The sequence below is a fragment of the Pseudochaenichthys georgianus genome, chromosome 11 (assembly GCF_902827115.2).
Source record: "Pseudochaenichthys georgianus chromosome 11, fPseGeo1.2, whole genome shotgun sequence".
In the NCBI taxonomy this organism is placed as follows: domain Eukaryota; kingdom Metazoa; phylum Chordata; class Actinopteri; order Perciformes; family Channichthyidae; genus Pseudochaenichthys; species Pseudochaenichthys georgianus.
This window is the reverse complement of record NC_047513.1, coordinates 28,894,361-28,905,446: the sequence shown is the minus strand read 5'-3', so window position 1 is coordinate 28,905,446 and position 11,086 is coordinate 28,894,361. Positions and strand designations below refer to the sequence as shown.

At 42.2% G+C, this 11,086-nt stretch overlaps 1 pseudogene; it reads left to right on the top strand.

Moving 5' to 3' along the window:
* The first annotated feature begins 3,023 nt into the window (after positions 1 to 3,023).
* On the top strand, positions 3,024 to 8,979 carry LOC117454900 (alpha-2,8-sialyltransferase 8E-like; annotated as a pseudogene).
* The last annotated feature ends 2,107 nt before the right edge of the window (positions 8,980 to 11,086 follow it).

Sequence of the window (11,086 nt, the reverse complement as noted above, 5' to 3'; positions counted from 1 at the left end):
ATCAAGGCTTTGAGATACTTGTGTAACCCTTTCCAGCTTTATGCAAGTCAACAATTCTTAATCGTAGGTCTTCTGAGAGCTCTTTTGTGCGAGGCATGGTTCACATCTGGCAATGCTTCTTAAGAATAGCAAATTCAAAGCTGGTGTGTATTTTTTATAGGGCAGGGCAGCTTTAACCAACACCTCCAATCTCGTCTCATTGATTGGACTCCAGGTTGGCTGACTCCTGACTCCAATTAGCTCTTGAAGAAGTCTTAGCCTCGGGGTCACCCTGCACTGTGAATGTTTACATGGTGTGTTCAATAAAAACATGAAAATATATAATTGTTTGTGTGGTATTAGTTTAAGCAGACTGTGTTTGGTCTATTGTTGTGACTTAGATGAAGATCAGAACACATTTTATGACCAACTTAGGTAGAAATCTAGATAATTCCAAAGGGTTCACAAGACGTTTTCTTGCAACTGTATCTAGGATTAAAAGACTAATGTCACAGCAGGATTTGGAAAAACTTGTCCATGCCTTTATCTTCAGTAGACTCGACTACTGCAATGGTGTCCTTCACAGGTCTCACTAAAAAATCTATTAGAAAGCTGCAGCTGATTCAGAATGCTGCTGCTCGAGTCCTCACTAACACTAAGAAAGTGGATCACATCACTCCTGTTCTGAAGTCCTTACACTGGCTTCCTGTGTGTCAAAGATAGATTTCAAAATACTGCTGCTGGTTTATAAGCTTTGAATGGTTTAGGCCCAAAATACATTTCTGACCTCCTGCTAAATTATGAACCATCCAAGTCTCTCAGGTCTTCAGGGACTGGGTCAGCTTTCTGTCCCAGAGTCCAGAACTAAACATGGAAAAGCAGCGTTCAGTTATTATGCTCCAAAATCTGGAACAAACTCCCAGAAACCTGCAGGTCCGCTGCAACTCTGACTACTTTTAAATGCAGACTAAAGACTTTCTTTGTGCCACTGCTTTTAATTGAACTATTCACATCTTAAACTGCACTGTAACTTTTATCCATGTATTTTTTATTTTAATGTTTATTATATTATCTTTTCTTTTTAATGACTGATTTTAAATGCCATTTTCTTAATGTCTTTCGTTTTTTGTAAAGGCACTTTGAATTGCCTTGTGTTGAAAGGTGCTATATAAATAAACTTGCCTTGCCTATACATAATTATTAATTATAAATTACGATTTACAATAGGTTGTGAATTTTATTTCTATGAGATTGTTTCCTTTTAATATTTTGGAGTATTGTTTCTAGTGGGAACACTTCCCGTTGCACATCGTTTTCTACTTCCTGTATGTCATTTCCGCTTTCCCCTCATATTGAAGTGAGCACTGTTGAGGGTAAGCTGTGCTAGGAATTGTGTTATAGTTCATTACAATTGTGTGTGGTAAACCGGCAATTTAAGTTGAAAGTGATGTATGTTGTTAAGTGTCCAATTTGGGTATATTATTAACCCCTTTTGTTAAGTTTCCACCGTAAGAAATTGTATTTTTGAGCGATATCCCCGGTGTGGTTTTGGCGGGAAATAGACGCCTTCTGCGTCATTTTCTTTGTTTACATTTCAACACTTTCTTTCTTTTCTTTTGTAAAGATGTGCAACACGGATGCAAAGAGAATATTATTTTTGTTCTCAGGTACATTATGTTTGTATTGTGTATGATTACTTATATCGCACTAAACCATCCAATCAGCGAGCTTTTTTTTTTTTTATAAATACAGTTCCTGACGGATGCCAAAAAAAGCCAGAGATTATGGAATAAACAAATAAATAAAATCAAGGATAAGTGTGTGTTATTGTTGAGTAAATAACAGTGTGTTATTTAGAAAAGAATAACAAATTAGAAGGAAAAAAAGATTACAAAAAATACAGATTTCAGTATCCTGAGGCTCTGAGCCCCATTTCTTTTCCTCACAGATGACAAAAAAAGTCCGACATTATACGATTTAAAATAAAAACAATAATCGTGGCTTGATATTGAGTAAGAAGATGTTTTTATGAACCCCACAGCTTCCGGTCTTCCAAGAACCGAACGGACAAAAACACGTGCTGCAGGCACGAAACATATCAATAGAAATACATTGCTTTTGAAATCGTTTTGTGTGACACAAAAAAAAGGGGAAAATCGTGTTGGTGAACATGAATCAATAGATTAAATGTCGTGACTATAACACAAAATGCCGTACGTGAGACTGGGTTGCACAGTATGATCACAAATACATACAATCTGTTAAAAATCTGTTTTTATTAAAAAGTACAGGCTGCATATCAGGGTTTCCGCTAGGATTTTTTCTCGCCGGTCAAATGTCAGAATTTATTTTACCGGACAAATTTGAAACTTACCGGTCATGTTTCAATAATAAGAATTGAGAACAACAACAATTGTTATTTTATTGGTACATAATTATATTCCTAATTATATTCCTAATAGTACACAATATAATGTTATAAAAGTTCTCCAGGGAGGAGGGAGATAGACAGTGCTGGGGCTTACCACAGCGGCAATTAACAAAACGGGGAGGAAGGAGTCAAATCAAAATCACCCGTGACACTGCACATCAAACAAACGGACACGTGAAGAACACCACCACCAGGGATTGGGTTTGCCGCCTCGAGCCCACAGCACCTGTCCGGCACAAGAGAAACAGTTAAAAATAAGTAAGATTATAAAACTTGGTTGAGATGAATAAACAAAAGGAAAACACCTCAAATAAACCAAAATCTAAATAACCATAACACAACAAAGACTTGAGTAAACTAATTAAACCAAACGTTAACCAAAGAAATAAACAAAATCACACAACAAAATACTATGAATGTACTCAAAACATGATGGGGGGAGATGATGACCAGAGGTGGGGGACGGTTGGTTGGTTACGGCGTCCAACTTTTACAGCTAGGCGCTGCCACAGAGCCCACCCAGGAAGGGAGAATGGTTTATGGCACCACTGAAAAGAGTGTTTAAAATGACTGGTGAATAGCCTACTTAAGTTTATTGAATTAAAAGTTATCCATGGGGAAATTCATACATACCAGCCTGTGCGGCCACAGAGCCCACAGGGAAGGGAGAGAGAGACCCAACAATCCCACGGCCAAATCCCACTGTGACATGAATAACAGTCAGTACACCAGAGGAACCAAGCTGAAGGTGAGAATACGTCAGACAACGGCAACTCACCAATAGTTGCAACACTGCAAGACCGGGAACCTCCGGAGGAGCCAATCCTCCTCAAACGCACCGGGCGTCAGCTGCGCTAAGACAGAGTAGTGTCAAGTCGGGTGTCGCTCGTTCCCATGAATAAATGACAGAAATGCAAGATGTTTTACCTGTCTGGTAGAGAGTGTGATGCGCGAGCTGCCACGCCAAACAATCCACGCCAAACAATCCACGCCAAACAATCCACGCCAAACAATCCACGCCAAACAATCCACGCGGCCACAAAGGAGAAGCGGAGGGGGAGGGAACAGATTTGTCTCCTCCACTTAAATAGCAGGTGCGCAAAATAGCAGGTGCGCTGGCATGGTGCCAAGCAGCGTCACAGAGGGAGGAGAAGTGACGTCCGGTCACATCAGCCTTGGAGAAATTGACATGTTTTGGGATCAGCCTGTCCTCCTACAAAAAACGACCATATAGGTCGATTGTTCAGCAGCTAAATACGACCCAGAGTCACGTTTTAAAGTGTAGCACCTCTAGTGGTCGTGTAAGAAACAACATGCTCCTGTCGATTGCAAACGCTCCGGAGGGTCGTTTATTCACAAATAACCCTCTCTGGGAAATCCTAAATTGTGGAATAGTTTGGCCATTAAAATGCTTTTTTATTAGATTTCTAGCGAGAAGTGTATATTGTACTTTTATAATCCACGTCCAGTGGATGTGTAGGATCTACAGTTTGATAGATATACGAAGATGATTTGAGGTCTCGCCAGGAGAACGTGTACTGTATATGGGGCAACTTCCATGTAAAGTTAGCGTGGGTGAAAACAGTATTTCCGGTCTCGAAGTTTTCATAATAAAACCGGAAGTATTCCCCACACTGTCAAATGATTACGCAGTGATATCTCCATTACTCATCCACTAAAAAACATCAGTTTATCCTTGTTAATTACACAATATTGATGGTTTAAATTGTGTACAATGCTTTTGTGTTTTTAACCTTCGATTCGGAGAAACAAATTGTTTTTTCGGAGTTTAGACACTACGAGTTTCCGAAGACACTACACTACCCAGAATCCCCATCTATCGTTTGGGACTACAACATCCGCCTTGCTTTACAAACCCCGTGATTAGCCCTCAAGCTCTGTGATTGGATATTGGAGTGGCAGTGCGACAAGGTTACGCTGTCAAACAGCTCTTTGAAATGGAATGGAACCACGCCAGACTATCCAAAACTGGATTTGGACGGGTCCAGCCCGGCCCTCCTCCCCAGAATTACACTTTCTGGCTATTGTGTGTTTCGCAAAGGGACTTCACCTGAAGATAACTTTAACTCACGTTGAGGATTATATCAATTAGAAATCCTTATAAGAAAGAAGATACGTTTTATATATAATCTGAACAAATTGCCACTTACTGTGGTTGGTAAATTATAAAGCTTTCAGTTCAACAAAACTCCTGGCTTGGATGTTTTTTTTAACAAGTCCTTGTGTTACCCCAGTTCTCAGCTGAGAAGTGAGTGCCAGGGATTTGACAGGGCCATCATTACCCAGGCCAACACTCCAGTGGGATCAAATATTGTGTACTCTGCGGAAAGTACGACGACCCGCATGGTGACTCCAGAGATTTTCAGCACCTTCATAAAGGTATGTCGTTTTTCATTCATGGATAGTATCCAGTGGCGAGCCGTCAGGGCCCTCTCTGTGGGGGCCTAAGATATTCTAAAAAATAATAATTTGAAAACATTAGTTTTACCAAAATAACTTGATTTAATTGTATTTAAAATAATATTTCCAAAGAAATAAATCCTTAGAATCTGCCTGTTCAGTTTCTGTTGGAATGTGAAGGGTTAAATGCCGTCTCTGCGAGTTATGAGAAGACGGGAGAGCTTGTTGGTCCCTCTCTACATTCACAGAGGGCCCGCTATAGTAACTCAACGAGAGAGTAATGTCAAATGACAGTACAATTGAATTGACCAATCATATCTTCCCTCTAAATGGGCGGGCTTTATTTTCGCGGACTTTTGACTAGTTCCGCCCGCTGTGAGGTCTATGCAAGTGGTGCAGTGACACGTCCTAAAACCCGGAAGTAAGCTGCGCTCGGATTCCCTCGACAGAAAGCAACGGGATTTCTCCATAGGGTTTTGGAAAATAGCTCGAAATAAGGTCTGTGGAAAACGAACGTTTTGTTCAGCCGGATAATATCCACATGTTTACCCTACTATTATTATTTTCGATAGATCGATAGATTTTGATCGATAGATTTATAATTAGCATAAGTTCGTTCATGATGGCTCACTTCAGTGATAGTGAGGAGTGGACATCGTTGCGAAATTATTAACCGAGTCATTTTCAAGATTGAGTTACAATGATAAACTGGAGTGGCAAAGGATCAGGTGAATGACCCGCAAGTGCTTCATCCAGAAGGACAGGAGGATGGACTTTGTGTTTCAGTGATTTGATCATCAAAGGTAGGCCTAAGTCATCTTCAATGCGGGCTGCCGTGCCGTGACTTCATTCATTTGTAATTGTTACTTGGCTGTGGGTGCCCTGTCAGGATAGGTGTTTATATGGTGTTGTTTGTGTGGTAGAGGGTCGCTGTCATTGATGCGTTTTGCACCCCGGACCGCTGTTTTGATATTCCGCTGAAGTATACGCTGTGACGTAATATCTCTTCTTTTTTTTCTCGAGGGAAGGGGGGTCAGAGGGCCTAGGTATAAAAGTCACGGCTCGCCACTGATAGTATCACATCATCTTCTGCTTGTTGTCTTTATTGTTCCTTAAAGGGCTCAGAGATTATAAATGTGTTTAGTTACATGGTGACTGGTTGATACAAACGACCACCTACTGTATGACCACCCTTTCACAACACACACATGCACACACACTCAAGCAAACAAACATAATTATGATTTGAAGTGAGGACTTCTTAATCTGACGAATGCTAAAAAAAAACTACAATCTTATTTCAATACACAGCATGTCTGCTTTTAATTATATAATTGCTGATTTGTAAATGTGAAATAATTCTAGTTTTTAGAAAATTGGTACTGACTCTGTTTTTGATTTTCATTCATTCTCAAATTTGTAACTGGCTTCAGCACCGGAAAAAAGAGCATCCAGTACCCTTTCTACAACACCAGTCTACAAAGTGTGCATTCATTTTGATATCAACTGTCTGATCCATGGACACAACAACTTTGTCAGGACTAACCGGAATAGTTCACAAAAAAACAGTCACAGATTCAGAGTAAGTTTCAGGTTCCAGGATACAGCCCACTGCTCCTGATACTGGGATGGTTCAAATACAGAGGCTACATTTCACTGTGTGTGATCAGCTGAGATGCCAAATCAGGCCAAGGGGCTCAAAGTTGAGGGCCCAATGGCCACTACCTGCGCCCTATAGCTCAAACTCTCTTATTTTGATTTCAGATAATAATAATACATTTTTATTTCAAAGCGCTTTTCCAGGTGCTCAAAGACGCTTTACAGTGGTTTGATAAAATAGAATAAAAAATAGAAATAAAAAATAAATAAATATTAAAACAGCAACACAGCATAATTCACAAATTAAAAGCCAGTCTGAAGAGGTGTGTTTTGGTCAGTGTTTTGAAAGATAGATACACTATAGTGAGTCATTTTGGAGAAGTGTGCGCTGTTTCAATCGTAAAAAATGTAGGAAATCAATAACGCATCTCTAACACCTCGAGGGTACATTAAATAAATACTCGCACACGTTAACACATGTTGGAACTGTTGTAGGGGATTTGCAAACATCCCCATGGCTCTTGCTCATTCACAAACATTATATAATCATATGCATGTTATTGTTCTCTAATACATTTTTCATTGGTTTTATTTCCAGGAGAATCCATTTCCAAAGAAAAGATTTGACACGTGTGCTGTTGTTGGGAACTCAGGGATTCTGACAAACAGCAACTGTGGAGAGATGATCGATTCGGCTCAGCTTGTTATCAGGTGAGAAAGCTGTCAAGATTAGGGGACTGAAAGGCTGATGGCGACATCAATCTACAGAATTAAACATAAAGAATTAAAAAGATCATAAAATTCCCAATAATAATTTCTGATTAGTCCGTTATGCTTTTCAGGTGCAACCTACCTTCTTTGGGAAAAGGCTATGAGAAACATGTGGGCAACAAGACTGACATTGTGACAGCAAATCCGAGCATCCTCGTTAGAAAGTGAGCAAGAAAATTAGTCTCACTGTACCATAACATTTGTTTTAGTTTTGTTGCCAAACATTCTTTCTATTTTCAGGTATGGGTCCTTAGACGGGCCTAGACGTCCATTTGTGGAGAGTCTACATATCTACGGCAAGTCCCTGCTGCTTCTACCTGCCTTTGCCTTTGACTTTTGTACTCCTTTGTGCCTGAAGGCTGCATACAGCATTAGGGACCTTGAAAGTCCAATTAGGCCCACCTACTTCAACCCTGATTACCTCCGGAGACTGAGCAACTTCTGGCGCTCCAGAGGCCTACAGAGGTCCTAAACAGAGGCATACTCAGCACCGGCTTACTGATGGTTAACATAGCGCTGGAAAACTGTGCCAACGTGCATCTGTACGGTTTCTGGCCCTTCAGTATTCATCCATTTGAACTCAATGCCGTGAAAAACCACTATTTCGATGATGAAACGGTTAACTGGGGAACGCATTCCATGCCTGCTGAGTTTAACCTGTTGTTGCAGCTGCACAGTCAAGGTGTGCTCAGGCTTCACCTGGGGAACTGTCTACCGGGTAACAATTAGTTCCCAGGTCCAGAGACAGATGAGACTGGGCATCTGAATAATTGGGACATTTCCTGGTGGACTGAGGACTAATCTCAGAATTTGTCTCTAAACTATGCCTTTTCAATCCAATCCATTCACTCTCCCCCATATCAGCTCTTATGCCCCTTTCACACCAACGCGGTTCCAGGGCCGGTTCGGAGCTTGAGCCTGATAAGCACCGTTTTTCCTGTTCACACCGCAGCGGAGCCGGCTCTTTTTTACCCGAAAACCGGGTAATAAATCTACAAGTGGTAGTCCTCCCTTGAACTCTCTGGGTGCAAGGCCGAAGAGTAAATCATTTCCATGGGATTTGGGAGGACGAACAACAGGCAGAGGACGAACAACAGGCAGAGCCCAGCGCTCTGAAATCTGTGATGCGACCGGCTGGCCTGCATTGTTATCACCCAGGAAGAGCGCCTCTTCAACCCCTGTTCCTACTAGGAAACAGCCGTGGACAGCTGCTAAAGGGAGAACTACAAACAATCCTCCTAAACCACCGAGTGTGCCAATCCAGAACAGATACGCTCCGCTGACCGAGAGCCGGAGATCTCTTTCTGATGACCTGGATAACCCGTCCTCTTCACACAGCAGGGTAAGGACCAATAGCTACTCCAAAAGTAAAAGGCTAGAGGGAAAGCTGACGACTGGGCCTGAAACTCTGATTGTGGGTGACTCTGCTGTAAGAGATGTAAAAGGTCTGTGTAGTAAGAACAACACCAAAGTACTCTGTTTTCCCAAGGATGTGGTCTCTGACTTGGCTGAGAAGATCCTGCATATTGGGGCTGAACATCCGACTGTAAAGAATGTGGTACTACATATTGGAACAAATGATGTTGTGAAACAAGAGTAAGAAGTGCTGAAAAAAGACTTTAAATGTCTGTTGGAAACTGTCAGCTCTCTAAATGCAGATGTGTTCATCAGTGGCCCTCTACCGCCAGTCAGAAGAGGAGTGGAGAGATTCAGCAGATTGTTTGCACTGAACACCACACCTGGCTTTCAACTGTCTGTATTGACCATTCTGTCCATTTTATTGAGACTTTAACTTTTTCTGGGACCGCAGACATCTTTTAAGGCAAATGGAGTTTGTCTGAACAAGTCAGGAGTGAAATGGTTTATCTCTAACGTATTCAACTGCCTACGTCATCAATCTGTTCCCTCTGCCAAGGACAAGCAACAAGAGGAATCAAAACAAGAGAAAGACACAACACATCGCTCAGAAAACCTTGAAAATCTATCACTGCACCCGCCTGAGGAATGTCTTGATTATGGGAGACAAATAGAGGAGTCTCCACCGCCCTTCACCCCCCCTATCACCTCTGAGGATACTCTTCCTTCACCACACAGCTCTCTCTACTCTCCGTTCACCCTCGCCCACCCTCCTGGAGATCGCTGAACACACAAAGGAGATACAGAGGGTTGGCACCGATTCCTTCCTGGAGTTCAAAGACCAAACTAAGGCGATATGCAGGGCTGGAAGCATGTCCTTTACCCCCGCTCCTCAACGACGCTGTTACGGCTGCTGTTTCTGCCTGCTCGGTAACCTGTTTGGGATTGTCTGCAGCTGTGTGTGATTATGTAAATGAGCTGTGTGGTTGCCCCAACATCATTGGCTGTCATCTCCTGATCCACTTCCGAGGACACTGATTGGAGCACGCCGGGCCCGACGTTCTCCAATCCCTGTGCAAGCCCAGCGCACACCTGCTGGAGAGGACTACAAAGCTGGGGACAATCATCACTCTGGAGGCTCTGTTGAGTGAACAGATGCCTCTCGCTATTTGCTCTCATTCTGGGGATTAACTGGTGTGGACCGTGTTACTGTGATTAGATGGGCTTAGATTAGTTTGATTAGATGTGCTTAGATTAGTTTAGTATTGTTTGACTGTTGTCCTAGCTGTGTTTCCTTACAGCCTTCCTTTGCTAGTTGTACCACTTTTACAGTGAGGTTTTGTTTCCTTCTTTATTTAGTGTGTGAATATTTAGTTTTCCCTGTATGCGTTTAGATTTGTGTGTTTCAGGCTGCTGGCCCGCCATTTTGTTCACCGGTTGAGCAATAAAACAGCTTATAACTTTTACCAATCCCATTCTGGTTGTGTTGCTTCCCGTTGATTCCCCTAGCGTAGAATGGAACGTAATAGACGCCCACCAAAATCACCGCAGAGACGCGCACCATCTCCCCCATCTTCATCACCGTGCCTACGTCAACCACCCCCCCCCCCCTGGCAGCATGTCCTCTACCCCCGCACCATCTCCCCCGTCTCCATCACCGTGCCTACGTCAACCACCTCCCCTCCCTTCAAGAAAGCATCTGCAGTCTCCGAAGCCTGATAATGATGTGTGTACAAAATGCAACAAACTCTTACTGATATGTGCTGGGTCCAGGCTCAAGGGCGTATGGCACTCTCAACTCTTTCCAGGACATGCCAGGGCACTGCCTGCGAGTAGCTTTGCCGATATCTGTGTTGATAGGTAATAGATTAAGAACGGTGAATCAGCATAGAAACAGGAAGTGCTCAAACGTTTGTGTGAGTTTATCAAATTTAGCAGTGATTCCATGTCAGCCACAGCTTGTCACAAAAAACCTGACTGATAGTGTGTTTAACAAACTTAAACTAGCTTTATTAAATGTCAGGTCTCTGGCAGGAAAAACATTTGTAATCAATGATTTCTATCACTGAGCACAATCTCGATTTTATGTTTTTTAACAGAAACTTGGATTGAACAAAATAACAGTGCAGCTGTCTTATCGTAATCAACCCCTCCAACTTTAGTTTTATGAGTCAGGAAAGAATGCATAATGAAGGGGTGGAGTTGCTATTCTGTTCAATGATTCCCTTCAATGCAGGAAGACATCGTATGGGAACTTTGCTTCTTTTGAATATGTGGCCCTTCAGCTGAAATGCTCCCTCTCGAGCTCTGTTCCTAAATATCTATAGGCACCCCAAATACTGTGCAAGCTTTTTTTGATGACTTTACTGAACTGCTGTCTATAGTGTGTATTGACTTGACCGTCTAGTCATGTTGTGATTTAACATCCATGTTGACAACCCCCAGGACAGAGGGGCTAAGAAAATGTTTTGTGTTCTTTGATATGGACTGACTCAGCATGTGACGGAGCCCACGCACAATAAGGGGCAC